Below are 16096 nucleotides of genomic sequence, written 5' to 3'. Positions count from 1 at the left end.
TCTAAATTGTAGTTAGTCCACCTTCAAAGATTTGCATAGTCTTTACAAACTTTAACATTATTCAAAACTCCAAAGTCTCATCTGAGATTTAAGAATGTCTCTTAACCGTAAGACCTCTAAAATCAAAACACAAGTTAAATAATTCCATCACATATAATGTCACAGAGTAAACATTCTCATTTCAAAAAGAAGTCATAGCAAGGAGATACTGAAGCAATGGAAAAAAAAAAAATCACTAACCAGTAGGCAAACATAAAACACCTGCAGTTACAAGTCCAACTTCTATAACAAGAGATTAAATCTCTGGCTTTCCAATTTCACTCCTCTACCTGGGTTGCTCACAAACTGGGGAAAACTCTATCCCAAGCTGGTACCTCCACAGACATCCATTCCACAGTCCTGGTATATCCAAATAATCCTTAGTTCTACATTGCAAATCACAGTTTATCTTCCTATCTCAACACAGTGGCCTTACTTGGCTTCCACATAGGGATTTCAGCCATACTTTCACATTGCTGCATTTCAGCAGCTCCTAGAACCCATTCATTTTCCTAGTTCCATGCAGTGGCCTTACTGGGACTCCACACAGGGATTTCAACCCTTCTTCATATTGTCACATCTCAGTAGATCCTGGAACCATGTGCACTTTATGACCCACTTCCCTGATTTTTTAATGCTTCCAAAACCAGGTGGGCAGCATAGCCAACTTTGGAAATCTAGCAGAGAATAAAACTTGACCTTAAAGAGAAGAATACTCCTTCACCAATATTTGTTCAAGCTACCTCCTTTCAAAAGAATTTGTATCCATACTTCTTTGAGCCTTTTATAAGTAGGTTTCACCCCTAACCATCTTTTCCATTGTCCCAGTACAAAACAGTTGTCCCACCCTTAATGATATTAATCTCCCTTAACAATTACATCATAAGTCACCTGAAACTAGTCTTTGTGCCTATAATTTCAAGCTTGCTGGAAATTTTCCTGTGATAAACTCTGCATCTTTCATATCTTTCTGTTCTATACTTCCGCCAAGCACACCAGTCCATTACTTTTTTGTTTGTTTGTTTTTCATTTTTCCAGGTATGGTCTCACTCAAGCCCAGACTGTCTTGGAATTCACTGTGAAGTTTCAGGGTGGCCTTAAACTCAAGGTGATCCTCCTACCTTTGCCTCCCAAATGCATGGATTAAAGACATGTGCCACCATCCTGACCAGTCCAGTTGAACTTTTAAGTTCAACTTTGTTCAAATTCTTAGGTCATGGGATGAAGAATGCAGCCCAGCCTTTCCACCAGTATCCCATTTCCAATAAAGTTGTCTCCTTCCCCTTTGAAAATTCAGAAGCCAAGAACTCAAAATACATAATTATCTTTGCACTTAACATTTTTTAACTCTTACCAGAATAGCCCATAAACCTCTGCTTACAGCACTGCAAAACTTCTCCAGTTCAAAGTAGCAAGTCATTTTACATCCATCCTTTGCAAACACATCCCGGAAAATCAAACACATGGTAAGATTCATTGTAGCAGCGACCCCACTTCTCAGTACCAATTTTTCCATTTCAGTGACTTCTCATTGCTGGGACAAACATCTGACCAGAGGCAGCTTGTGGGAGGAGACAGTTTTTTCAGACTTACAGATTCCAGGGGAAGTTTCATCAGAGTGGAAGAAGGTATCTCCCTTTATCATACATCTCTATCAAAGAGGCAACAGCCAGAGCCTACAAGCATAAACAGCCAGAGCACAAGCTGGCTCTCAATACACCAAGTAGGGTTGGACTCAAGATTCACCCCAAGTGACATACCCCTCCTGACAGGGCTCCATCTGCTGAAGACATATATAAGGCTGTGAGGACATGCATAACCACAGAAAATATTGGTCAAAATTATGTAAATTATGTAAAATATCACTCCTGTAATAGATTAGAGAGCACTATGAGGGCAGTTAGTGGGAAAACATCTTAATTTTATGACCTCCCCGAGATTTACTATTGAATGCCCCCCAATCAATATACTACCACCCTTGAAACAGGTCACCTCAGGGAGGTAATGTGGGCAATCTTCAGATCTGCTGTAGCCTTGCAGGAAAGGTAAGGTGGATCTAGGGGTATGTTTGTCATCATATATTGCCCCAGGGCTAATTTGGAGTAAATTCAAGGAGAGCTAATGCTAGGGTGGTAGAAAGTGCATTTTTGGAGCTCCAGCAGCCCTATAACTTCAGGGGTCTATCAGGCCATGCAGCTTTTGCCTCAAGGAAAAATGTTAGTGAAAATACAAATCAAACCCAGGGAGGCCCATGAGGAAATTGTGAAGTGTGCTTGGGAGGGAGGCACATAGGCCCCAATGAGGAAGCTACTGCTGTTTTACTAAACAGATATAATATGCCCATCAAATTACCCTCTAAAAATCTATGGTGATTCCCATACATTAATACATCAGACAATTTTTGTCACAAAGGCTTGTTTAGGATTGGGCATTGGTGGAGACAGAGAATCATAACTGGTCAAAGATCTGAGAATAAAGGGCTGTCAATGCTCACTCTTAAAACGGACATCTACATCATCACTTCCAAGGTTTAGGGAATATTGATGAAGAAGAACGAGAAATAATGAAGTGCGGTAAGTACTATGAACACTGACTTCTGGGCATAACATGGCTGTTGCACATTTGAATTCATAGCAGTTGTGAGTACCTGAACAAGATCTGTTCAAGAATGAACAAGTGCCCATATTGCCATGAAAAGGGATGGGTTCATGATGCCCTCTCTGAGGGTTTATATGCAGCTAGTTAATGGGGGAGGGAAAGAAACTTTAGTGGTGTTGGCCGCTGGTAAGATGCACATCATTCTATAGACAACCTTAATGTAATTCATAAGTATACACACACACACACAGAGAGAGAGAGAGAGAGAGGGAGAGAATTAAAAGACATGCTAGTTGGGAAAAGAAAATGTATAAACAAAGTGAGAGAGAGACAAGACTGAGTAATGGGAGGGGTAAATATGATCAAAATGCATTATGTACATGCATAACAGTGCCATAATAAAACCCCTTGCTATGTATAATTAATGTGTGTTAATATAGATAGGAGAAAGCTGAATATATACTAACAAGATTATGGAACTTGTCCAAATTATTTTAAAGGGAGAATGGCATTGGTGTTAAATATGTACTTTTTTTATGCTGTCATGCTCACTCCTGAGATCTAATAGATAGAAATATGCTAAATATGGAATTTTTCCCAGATCTAAAATATAGAAATATACTAAATATGGATTTTTTTCCCAGTTAACCCATAACTCAGTATAAAGAGAAGACAGGAAGGAGGTATATGACACTGGAGACAGGTACAAGATGATTCATGTTACTGGTATTCAAGGAGGTAGATGTGGGTAGCCAGGGAAAACTGTAGCCTCACCTTGGTAGCTATGTTTCCTGATGGTCAGTATGCCCCCTTGTGGTTATACATCCTTGAAGCTGCAGTTAGCTTCTTTCCACTGAGGGAATCTTCCTAAATGAGGACTCCAGGACATCCTGCCACACGTGCACACTGATAAAGGAATCATGTCAGAAGACTTTACATAATTATGACATCACTTGTGGTTTTAATACTCTCTCCATTTGTGGGCTTTTCTAGAAGATCATGAGATAAACAATGGGTCACCTTACTCTAAGTCTATGCCACTCACATCATAAATATTTTTTTAAAAATGTCTATAGAACCCACAGTGCAGAACCTGTGGAACTGATCTGTACACCTGAGACATTCCACTGTAATCTCCCTTTGGATTGTATGCTCTGCTTACATTTGCTAAATCAACTTTTGTTTAGAATGTCTATATCTCTTGACTGAATTCTTTCTTTCAAGAGGATGAGAGCTTAGTAATACACATTTACAAACATACACACACAGAAATAGAGAGAGAGAAAGAGAAAGAGAGAGAGAGAGAGAGAGAGAGAGAGAGAGAGAGTTGTCTTGAATAACAGGTCTAAAATAGAAGAAAATATTTTCCTTTTTCTTCAGTTACTTGGGCAATATTAAACTTTGTGGTGCATTTCCTTCTGTCGACCATGTCAGTGGTTCATCAGAAAGGCAAATAATAGTTACCATTTTGTGGTGGTTAGAATCCGGTGTTCCCCATAAAATTCTATGTTTTGAATCCTTACTGTTTGTGGGCTACACTATATGTCTAAGTAACATCATATTATTATAATTTCTTTCTCTTTATTTTTTGCTGTTGTTGTTGTTTTGTGGTAGGGTTTCACTCTAACCACGGCTGATCTGGAATTCACTATATAGTCTCAGGGTAGCCTTGAACTCATAGCAATCCTCCAGCTTCTGCCTCTCGGGTGCTGGAATTAAAGGCATGCACCAACACATCCAGCACTATAATTTCTCTGTAAATAAAAATCAAGATTAAAAATACCTATAGATTTAATCATTTAAAATAGCATCAAAGGCTGGAGAGATATCTTAGCAGTTAAGACACTTGCCTGTGAAGCCTAAGGACCAATGTTTGATTCCCCAGAATCCATATAAGCCCGATGCACAAGGCGGTGCATATGTCTGGAGTATATTTGCAGTGGCTGGAAGTCCTGGTGCACCCATTTTGTTTCTCTCTCTCTCACTTTCTCATGTTTCCTCTCTCTCCTTTCAAATAAACAAAATAAAAAAATATTTTTAAAAGGCATTAAGACTTGTGCAGGCTGGAGAGATTGCTAATTTACAAAGCACTTACAGCCCACACACAGGACTGGAAGTTGGATACCTAGCATTCAAGTGAATGCTGGGTGGATGTGTTAATGCACCATATTCCAAGTATTTACAAGGGAGGGTCAAGATTCCCCAGAGCTAGCTGGCTAGCTGGAGTAACTCATTATACAAGTTCTGGATTCAATTGAGAGACCTTGCTTTAAGAAATGAAGTACAGAATAATTAAGATAGACATCTGACATAAGCCTCTAACCTTCACAAGTATGTGCACACACACTTGCACCTACTCACATATGAACACATATACACATGTACCACATGTGTGTGTGGGCACACATACACATAATATGGTATGGACTTAAATAATTAACTAAATGCCGTAATACTTATTATTTCCTGTTACTATGAATTAGGGTAAGAACCTCCCTCCTCTTCTTCCTTCCTTTATGTCCTCCCTTTTTGACTCCCTACTGCTTTATCCCTCCCCCTGCTTCCCCTGCAACATAGCCCCTTCCCTCACTGAACAATGCAGATAGGACCAATCTTGCATAACACTTGTTGAGGCAATCATAATCTCTGAGAGCTAAGGAGATGTCATTCTCCAAAGACAGCATTGTACCTCACTCTACTCCTTTATCTGTTACATTATTTCTACCCCTCTTTGTGCAATAATCCTTGAGCATTGAAGAGAGTGATATACAGATACAATTTTTGACTGAACAACTTTGACAGGCTGATTTTCTGCCAATCTTGTTGACCCACTGCAGAAGGAAGCTCCTCTGGCCAAAGCTGATGGCAGCACTAGCCTTTGTGTATAAACATAGTTAGAGTCATGTCAATTCAGCTAAAAATTAAATAAAAACAGCAGCAACTTCTTTACTATGGCTTATGCTATCCCCAACCATGGGATTAGACCAAGGTTACTGTGCCAAGAAATGTTTTCTTTCCTATGAAGTAGACCTCAACTCAAATCAGAGAGTAAGTGATTGCCTTCATTACTGACTTGTCCCTATTTCACTAGTGGGCCTATCTTGCCTGGCCAGTCTATAGTATAGCACACAAGTACGACAACAGAATAAAAATTTAGATGATGATTCTCACCAGGCAGCCTGCATAGCCACCTTCTTTACTATGAAAGCTTAGCTACCTAATTAATTAGATTTTTCATGTTACGGGTGATGTAACCTAGTGCTAGTACCTTTCCACTAACCTATAACTCCAGCCCCAGGATGGCTAAATTTTAAACACACCAGCCAAGAAGTATTAGGAAGCATAGGGAGAACATGAAACATTTGCACATTGTTGCTGAAAATATAAAATGGTGCAGTTACTGAGGATCCCATTGCCTTATAAGTTTGTGCTAAAGATTACTTTATGGCCCACCATTTCCCCTTCTAAGTACAATCCAGGAAATTATGGTGAAAGACCTCCACTCACCAACACGTGTTGAAGAGCTCATTGCTCTTTTTCTGACAAGCCAAACAACAGAAACACATCGAATGTCAAATTCCACCTTGGGTTCCACATGGACCTATCACAAAGACAGTTTAGGATTTCACAGAATGGGCTGGTCCTGGGGTGCTGGCTCTAAGACCTTGCTTAGTCTTGGAGGAGTTCCCACAGTCCAAGCCAGCATACTCGGCAAGGCATGCAGGAGCTAAGCCATAATCTAGTAGCCTCACACCCTTACCCAGGCAGCTAAGTGCACTGCGGAGGTGGAGGCCCTGAGCATACTAGCCGAAGTGGCAGGGGAACAAGCACCATGCTTCACACTCTCATGATACATAGGTGAGGCACTGTGCTTTATTTTGTATATGGTCCTTTGGTTCTGGAATATTGCCTAATAGACATTTAAACAAAGGTCTATCTCCACTTGTGGACTACTATGTGTGTAATATAATACTATAGACATATGTCCCATATACAATACTAAAAACACATGAACTAGGTCATAAACTGCTCAGCACATTTTCTAAAACAGAAGTGTAAACTCTAGAAACATAAGCCATTTCTCCTCATAATTAACCCACTGCTAACAAAAATTATATATTTTTATTTATTTGAGAGAGAGATACAGAAATAATAAGGGAGAGAGAGAGAAAGAGAGGGAGAGAATGGGCATGCCAGGGCCTCCAGCCACTACAAACAAACTCCAGATGTGAGCACCCCCTTGTGCATCTGGCTTACATAGGTCCTGAGAGTTGAACCTGGGTCCTTTGGCTTTGCAGGCAAGCTCCTTAACCACTAGGCCATCTCTCCAGCCCCTCCCAAGTTATATTTTATACTGTTCAGAATCTACCACTTCTATAATCTCACTGAAAGATGTAACTTTCTAAGAGATTCAAAGAATGGTTGGAAAGACCTGTGATCCTAGCACTCTAGAGGTAAAAGGCAGGATGGTGAGTTTGAACCTTACCTAGTTTACATGCTGACACCCTATATCCCCCCACTATCATCACCTCAATTAAAAACAATAAATTAAGGGGTGGAGGGATGGCTTAGCAGTTAAGGCACTTCCTGCGAAGACTAAGAACTAATGGTTGATTCTCCGGGTCCCATGTAAGCCAGACACACAGTGACACAAGCATGCAGGGTTGCACATGCTCACATGAGGGCACACGTGTCTGGAGTTTGATTGCAGTGGCTGAAGGCCCTGGTGCACTAATTCTTCTCTCTCTCTCTCTTTTTCTAATAGAAAAGGCCAGTCTGTTGGGCTTGCCTCAAAAATAAATAAATAGGGCTGGAGAGATGGATTAGTGGTTAAGCACTTGCCTGTGAAGCCTAAGGACCCCAGTTCGAGGCTCCATTCTCCAGGACCCACATTAGCCAGATGCACAAGAGGGCACATGTGTCTGGAGTTCTTTTGCAGTAGCTGGAGGCCCTGGCACACCCATCCTCTCTCCGTCTCTCTATCTTCCTCTTTCTGTCTGTTGTTCTCAAATAAATAAATAGAAATAAACCCCCCCCAAAAGCCATTAAATAGATAAATAAATATTAAAAGCCCAATGACCTAGATATTCCTATTTCTTCACCTCCGATCAAGATATTCAAGTTTATTTCCTAATATGAGCATGTGCACGTATACACAATCATGAGCCTATCTATAGACACATGCATGCACACCACACCAAATGATATACATTGCATGTGCAATGATTCAGATGTTTATCACTGCTCCTGCAATGTATACCCTCCCACCATCATTTCTGGTCACCAAACTCTTCTGACACAGTCACTGATATTCATCGTAGCCGCCATCTGTCCATACTCATTACTGGGCGTCATTCCTCAAAGTATATATGGCCCTCTACCACAACTAACTACTAGGATAGCACACCATTGTTCTACAATGCCTGCATCCATACTTACTGCTTGTCTCCAGTCTTCAGTCTTCAGGGACATACAGAATTCCAGCTAGTGTCAACACCACACATTCTGCAGGACAATCACCGATACTACTGATTTTCAACCTCCATAATCTACAGGGCCTGTGTTCATCCCTACTACTTGTCAGTACACACCACAATGTATTAGGACCCTCTTGCCATTATTACTATTCACAACAGTTGGGACATATAGATCCCTCATCCCTTACTCACTGATAATTATCATACCTCACATTCTACTGAATTTCCTGGCACAATAACTAATGTTCAGCAATACCTATTGTATACAACAAATTCTTTCAACTCACTGTTGGTCAAAATAACCAATAGGCCCTGGAGACCTCCTTCCACCTTCATTTCTGATAACTATACCCTAACTTAATGAGCCTTCACCCACAACATACCACATTCCAGTCTATGGGACCACTGTACTGTAGTCAAAACACCTATTCACCACACCTTACAAATCACAGTGTTCTCTTTCATATTCAGTGCTAGTAACTACTCCTCAGTCTATGGGATCTTACTCTCACACTCACTTCTGGACATGTAGCTACCATGTAGTGAGGGCACTTATCCAATACTTGCCGTGGTGATATCCACATCTTTTAGAATGCTCCTACAACACTCATTTATGGTCAAAACCTCTCTCCCTTTTATAGTCTCACAGTTGTTGCTGGCCACCAAACGCTTCAGGAAACAGGACCCTCCAGACTCAATGATATTCACTCAATGATATTCACAGCACCCTATATCTACAAGGCCCACTGAAAATATTCACTGCAGGTTACCATCCCTCATAGTCTAAAGTTCCCACTGACACAATGCATAGTCTAAAAGGATTTTTATTTCTACTCACATTCTACAGCAAATATTCTCCCATACTCACTGCTATTCACCCACCACACAGACTACAACAACAATCTGCTATATTTGCTGCTTGTTATACCTACTCCCAGAGTACAGAAACCTCCTTCTACATTGTTTGTTGGTCACCCCACTGCAAAAGTATTTAGGACACTTCTATATTCACTGCTGGTCTCCACAACCACACTGTATAATGTCCTCTTTCCACAGTCACTGCTTTTCATTATTCCTCATTGTCCACAGCCCTGTTATCTTACTCTCCTTAGTATTAATGCCACCTAAGACTCTACAGTTCATTCACTTATAAATTCACTGCTGATCACCTCACTCTATAGGCTATACTGTCCTACTCCCAAGCACAGTGCTTTTGATTATCCTCCACAGTCTACAGATAACCTTCAAATATACCTACTCATTTAATAACTCACTATAGTCTATAGCTCCCTAACCCTAAATTCACTATTTTTCATTAGGACCTATTGTGAACAAGGGCTTCCACCTACACTGTTTTATGATCACCCTGTCCCACAGTCTACTGCATTCCTCTTCCACACTAACTTCTTTTCATTATTCCCCACAAGCTGCAGCACCATCCAACTACATTCAATGCTAGTCACCCCATGTTGAAATCAACACTGGCCTCCAAAAATCACTGCAGATCTCAAATTTCATATGGAAAGGCAGAAGGCCTTGCATATCCAAACATATCCTCAGCAAAAGAAATACCTATGGTGGCATCACCATACCAGATCTAAAGCTATATTACAAAGCCTTACTAATAAAAACAGCATGGTACTGGCATACAAACAGGAGCACAGACCAAGGAAACAGACTTGAGGACCCGGACTTTGGGTTAAACAACTATAGCTCCTTGATAGGCCTTGAAGGCCCTAACAATATAGGCTGGAAAAAAGACGGCATCTTCAACAAATGGTGCTGGACAAACTGGGAGACAGTTTATTAACAGTGAATATAGTATAAGGGTTTTATAGACTCAAGTGTGGGTTGACCAACAGTGTTTGTAGGAGTATGAATCTGCAGACTATGCGAAATAAGGAAAAAACAATGAATATGGTAGGAGTGTACTGTAGACTATAGTATGTGGCAACTGTTAATGAAAGTAGGAGGAAAATCCTGTAGACTATGGGGAGGAAAGAGATGCGTGAATAAAAGAGATGTGCCAGCTTGAGGGATGGCTTAACAGTTAAGGTTAAATTTCCCAGTACACATACAACACCAGACACACAAAGTGGAACATGTGGCTGGAGTCCCTGTGCAGTGGCAAGAGGCCCTGGCATGCAATTGTCAATCATTCCTATTCTCATTCTCATTCTCAATCTTATTCTCTCTCTCTCTCTCCTTGCAAATAAATAAGTAAAATATTTTAAAATAACTTAATGAAATATTTTGCAGTTGAATAAATTGGAAGAGAATTGAAAATTAGGGTATAAAATGGATGTTTTTCTATTTCATGTGATACTACTTTTCCCTTTTATTTTTTGGTCAAATTTCATTTAAAAAATTAATACGGCTTAATTTTAAGAATCTACACAAGGTAAAGAATACAAGTCATATACTATAATCTTATATGTACTAAAGAAAGACACAGTAGGTGTGGTGGTGCACAGCTTTAATCCCAGCACTCGGGAGGCAGAGGTAGGAGGATCGCCATGAGTTTGAGGCCACCCTGAGACTTCATAGTGAATTCCAGTTCAGCCTGGGCTAGAGTTAAGACCTTACCTTGAACCCCCCCCCAAAAAAAAAAGAAAGCAAGAAAAGAAAAAAGACACAAGAATCATAAAATATTCTTTATTTTAAAGGATGAATCATTATACAAACTTTAAAAGGGTGTTTTCTGCTTGTGAATTAACAATGTAATCCAATTATTCTCTACCAGTTTAGTTTATTATGTCTCTATGGCATTACAGAAATACTCTACCAATCTCAAAAAACAAAACAAACTCTCTACAAGAAAAAGTCTTTGTGATCAAATTATCACTCATGTTCATGCTCTCACATGGGAAGTAGTAGGAGAGTGTCTGTAGGAATACAATTTACTGTGTACTCTTCCACTCAGAAGTAGTAGGAGAGTGTCTGTAGGAATACAATTTATTGTGTACTCTTCCACTCAGAAGTAGCCCTGTGTCTATCCAGTCTACACTTAGGACTTTACCTTCATGAGGAGCCAAATCATAGAGAGGAGTCTTATAACTTCTTGTATTCCATAGCCTGACAATATTATCTAAAGACCCTGAAATCAGCTGCTGTTCATGAGTAGGAAACCACTTCACTGTTGTGACCCAGCCTGTATGTGAGATTAAGCATAGTGACACCAAAGAACCATCTTTAGTTTGAGGGTCACACAATCTGATATGCCTATCTACTTCCAGATGCCAAATGTTTACAATGTGAAGAATAGCAAATACAATTAAATACTTTATTTCCTCACAAAATTGACTTAAGACCATCAGATACAATATCTCATGCTCTACTTGTGTGGTCCCAAGATGCACTGCAGATTTCTTCAGCATCTGACCACAGTACTGAGGAATGTGCTTCTGTGTGGTGAGAGAAGGTCACAATGTAAGTCCTGGTTACCCAAACCTGGTCTGTTTTCTGTTTCTTGGATGATCTGTAGATCCCTCCATTTCATCTTCTGTATCTCTCAGGACTGTAGCCCAGATCTTTAGCCTCTTATCCCAGGACCTACTGCAAAATTTACCTCCTGAACTGTTAATATCTATGGAATCCACACTTCTGGAATGACCTCTGCAGCAGTGCAGGGCTTTCACCTTGTTCATCTCCATTTTCCACTCCCCGAAGAGGATGTCTGAGCCATAGAGGTACTGAGGAACCATCAAGACAAACTATCTTTGTTTACCCAAGCCACATCTTTCACAACATCTGTATGTCCCACAATTGTCATTATTGACTTTCCATCCAAGGACCTGATTTGAGAAGTCTTATCATAAGAACCACTCAAGATCCATTCTCTGCCCCTCCGATTGAACTGATTTACTAATCATGGAACATGCATGGCTGTGGCTGGGATGTGGTATATTTATCCACATATTCTAGCTCCACTATGTCTTCCAATGAAATGTTCTCCAGTTCCACACACCTCACCAAAGACATTCACAGAAACCGGCCCTTGGTAAGGAAATCAAATACCACAAGCTTATGCAATTCATTTTTGTCCTACAGCAGTTTATTAATGATGCTACTAAGGTAGGCAATTTCAGAGATGGCAGGAATTGAGAAGGGAACATCATATGTTGTGTAATTCATGTTTTCCGTGTAAAGCATGCCTGGAGCTGAGACATGGCAGGGTGAACACATGAGATTTGTCTGCAAAATGTATGGGTTGGCAACTCACAAAATGGGACAGAAAACTGAACAGGGAGTTCTCAGAGGAAGAAATTCAAATGGCAAACCTACTTAAGAAAATGCTCATCATCCCTAACCATCAGGGAAGCGCAAATTAAAACAACTATGAAATTCGACCTTACCCCAGTAAGGATAACAAATATTAAAAGTTCAAATGAAGGGCTGGAGAGATGGCTTAGCCGTTAAGCGCTTGCCTGTGAAGCCTAAGGACCCCGGTTCGAGGCTCGGTTCCCCAGGTCCCACGTTAGCCAGATGCACAAGGGGGTGCACGCATCTGGAGTTCGTTTGCAGAGGCTGGAAGCCCTGGCGCGCCCATTCTCTCTCTCTCTCTCTCTCTCTCTGTCTGTCTTTCTCTCTGTGTCTGTCACTCTCAAATAAATAAAAAATCTTAAAAAAAAAAAGTTCAAATGAAGGGCCAGGCATGGTCGCACACTCCTTTAATCCCAGCACTCAGGAGGCAAAGGTAGGAGGATCGCTGTGAGTTCGAGGCCACCCTAAGACTACATAGTTAACTCCAGGTCAGCCTAAATTAGAGTGAGACCCTACCTTGAAAAAACAAAAACAAACAAACAAAAAAGATCAAATGAAAACAAATGTTGGCAAGGCTGTGGAGAAATAGGAACCCTCATTCACTGTTGGTGGGAATGTAAGATGGTACAGCCACTATGGAAGCTCCTAAAAAGGTTGACTACAGAGTTACCAACAGACCTAGTTATTCCCTTACTGGTCATTTACCCTAAAAGCTCCATGCCTCAGTTCAGAGATATTTGCTCAACCATATTTATAACTGCTCAATTTATAATAGCTAAGAGCTGGAAACAACCCAGATGTCCATCATTGGATGAATGGATAACCAAGATGTGGTATATCTACATGATGGTATTCCTCTCAACATTTAGGAAAAATGATACAGTAAAATTTGCAGAAAAAAAAAGTCAAACTTGGAACAGACCATACTCAGTGAACTCACCCAATCACAGAAAGACAATTGTCACACGGTCTTACTCATCTCTAGCTCATAACCTGGATCAGCCTGAGATGCTGAAATACCTAATAGGCATCTCAAGGACCAGACAACAAGGAGGAAGGGGCAGGAGGTAAGGTGGGGAGAGGCACAAAACTGGACTCAACTGGCACTGATACCATAAAATCTTATATCCTGGAAGACAGACTAAAAGGTTGAATCTTCATCAGTACCATAGAGGGAACATCTGAATCAAAAGGCCCTAGAGAGGGTGAGATGAAGCTTAACCTTAATTTTCTCCTTTTTCTCTCTCTGTCTCTCCACCCCCTCTCTATCGTCTTTCTTTTGCCATGGCACTGGCCTGTAACTCCCAGTAACAGTATGCAGTTAAAACCCACAATGATCAACTCCTACCAAATCAGAGATCCAGAGACCCAGAGGCCTCCAACTCCTTATCACTGAAGCAGACCAAAATTGAACCCAACATGGGTCAGGGAAATTTTGCGGAAGAGGGGGCAGAAAGAATATCATAGCCACATGTTGGGTCATGATATGCAGAGACATTTATCCTACCCATAACTGCGGGCTAACCCCACAATGCACGACCCATATACCTCAACAAGGAGGTACCAAGGGGAAGGGGTAGGTCACGAATGAGCCTAATAATGGTACCAAACTGTATTTGCTGAATAAAAAAAACTAATTAATAAAAAATTTAAAAAACCCACAATGAGCTGTTGATCAGAGAGAACCACAGAGTTTCAGAAAAGAAGAGAGACTTCTGTCAGATCACTTGATACCCACCAGAGGTTAATGGTAAGACCCTACTGCCTAAGACACCATGTGCTGTTGGTATAGAACATGGAGAGACAAAGCTGGAATATGGAAGAGAGCTAGTCCCCAGACATCACATATAGTGCTATAAGGTGCTACATGAGCTACTGGGGGAAAATGACAAACATCTGTCTTTGCAAATCAAGGTCTAAGCTGCTCAGAAGCAAACAACCTGAAGTGATGTTCACTCAAGTGCAACAGTGACACACAGCCATGGTGGGTAACCAATTGCTCTTGCATTGGCTACCAGATCCACTGAGGGGAAAGGAACCTATATCTGGAACTGGGAAACAAGTCAGAATCATATCCAAATAATGAGTTTGCTCTCCAACATCAAGCTCTCACCACTCTTGGGCTACAAGAGTGCCAATATCTATTAACTTCTCCCTAAACTAACAATTGTTATCTCATTTACCCTATACTAACCTTAATCTCCGTTGGAGAATCTGTTTCTCTTTTTCAGATTGATGAAGGACCTGAGGAGAGAATCATCCCATTGCACTTCACCAGGGTCCCAGCTGAAACCACCCTTGTGCTGATTTGAGGTTCACCAATAAAGCACAAGAGTAAAGAAGATAGACACAGAGGATACTCAACTCCTACCAAATCAGAGATCCAGAGACACAGAGGCTCCCAAGAGCCCATCACTGAAGACCTAAAATGAACCCAACATGGCTCAGGGAAATTTGTGGAAGAGGGGGTGGAAAGATTGTTAGAGCCACAAGTTGGGACATTAGGCACAGAGACATTGCCTCTTCCCCATAACTGATGGCTACCCCCACTGTGCATGACCCACAACCCCCATGGGGATAACTGGCATCCTCAATGAGGAGGGTCCCTCCGGAGGGGGGCAGGGATGAGGGTAGGGATGGTACCAATATGTGCTGTTTACATAGTGAATATGTCCATAACTAACTAAAAGTATATGGGTTGATAGCTCAAAAACTACACTGCCTAGGTAAGCATGAACCGATGCTGAAGTCTGCCTGCTGTTTTCTTCCTTAGGGTTTCTCAAAGTACTTTTTAATGGGTTCATCTGAGGGTTTTTTTTTTTTTTTTTACAAGGTAGGGTCTCACTCTAGCTCAGGCTGAGCTGGACCTCCTCTGTAGTCCCAGGATGGTCTTGAACTCATAGTGATCCTCCTACCTCTGCCACCCAAGTGCTTGGATTAAAGGCATGTGCCACTATGCCTGTCTCATCTGAGATTTTAGTAGTAATAGAAGCTTGGCTATAATTTCTTAATTAATGAAGACAGCAGGTTGAAAGGTATTTATCATAAGTGAGTTGAGGGGAGGCTAGCTCCCATCCTAGAACTACAAAAGAAACTATCAGGGGCCTCCTCATTACCATCACAGTCAATCATGAAATTCCAAGAACTTTAAAGGTCTATTTTAGGACTTGGATACAATGGTCCTTACCCTTACAAGGCAAGCATTTTACCCACTGAGCAATGTCCCAGACCCACCAAGCACTATTTCTAAGTAGGTGTATACATAAAAGAAAAAACAAAACAAAACAAAAAAACCTTAGATCTGACATTATCACTTGCATTGCAGTTTTGGCACCACCCACCTTGATGGGCTTTTCTAGAGGATCATGGCAATATTCTAAAGAGAGAAAATCCAGCCAACTATTATTTCAAAGGAAAAAGGACTACCTTACTTCATGCATATGCCCTACAGCTCATAAAATACTGTTTTCATATCTTTATTTCTTTATGGACTCTGCCCCACTCCCTCATGGAAAGGGATCTTCCTATAAAATTAAACATTGAATCATTGTGATGGTTTGATTCAGTTGTCCCCATAAACTTAGGTATTCTGAATGTTAGGTTCCCAGCTAATGGAGATTTGGATATTAAAGTCTCCTGGAGGCAGTGTATTGTTGAGGCAGGCTTATGGGTGTTATAGCCAGTTTCCCCTTGCCAGTGTTTGGCACATTCTCTTGTTA

At 40.9% G+C, this 16096-nt stretch overlaps 1 pseudogene; it reads right to left on the bottom strand.

The window, feature by feature from the left end:
- Positions 1-11014: 11014 nt before the first annotated feature.
- On the bottom strand, positions 11015-12248 carry LOC101608349 (annotated as a pseudogene).
- Between the last annotated feature and the right edge of the window lie 3848 nt (positions 12249-16096).

Source organism: Jaculus jaculus, chromosome X (genome assembly GCF_020740685.1).
Source record: "Jaculus jaculus isolate mJacJac1 chromosome X, mJacJac1.mat.Y.cur, whole genome shotgun sequence".
In the NCBI taxonomy this organism is placed as follows: domain Eukaryota; kingdom Metazoa; phylum Chordata; class Mammalia; order Rodentia; family Dipodidae; genus Jaculus; species Jaculus jaculus.
This window is presented reverse-complemented; position numbering and strand designations above follow the sequence as displayed.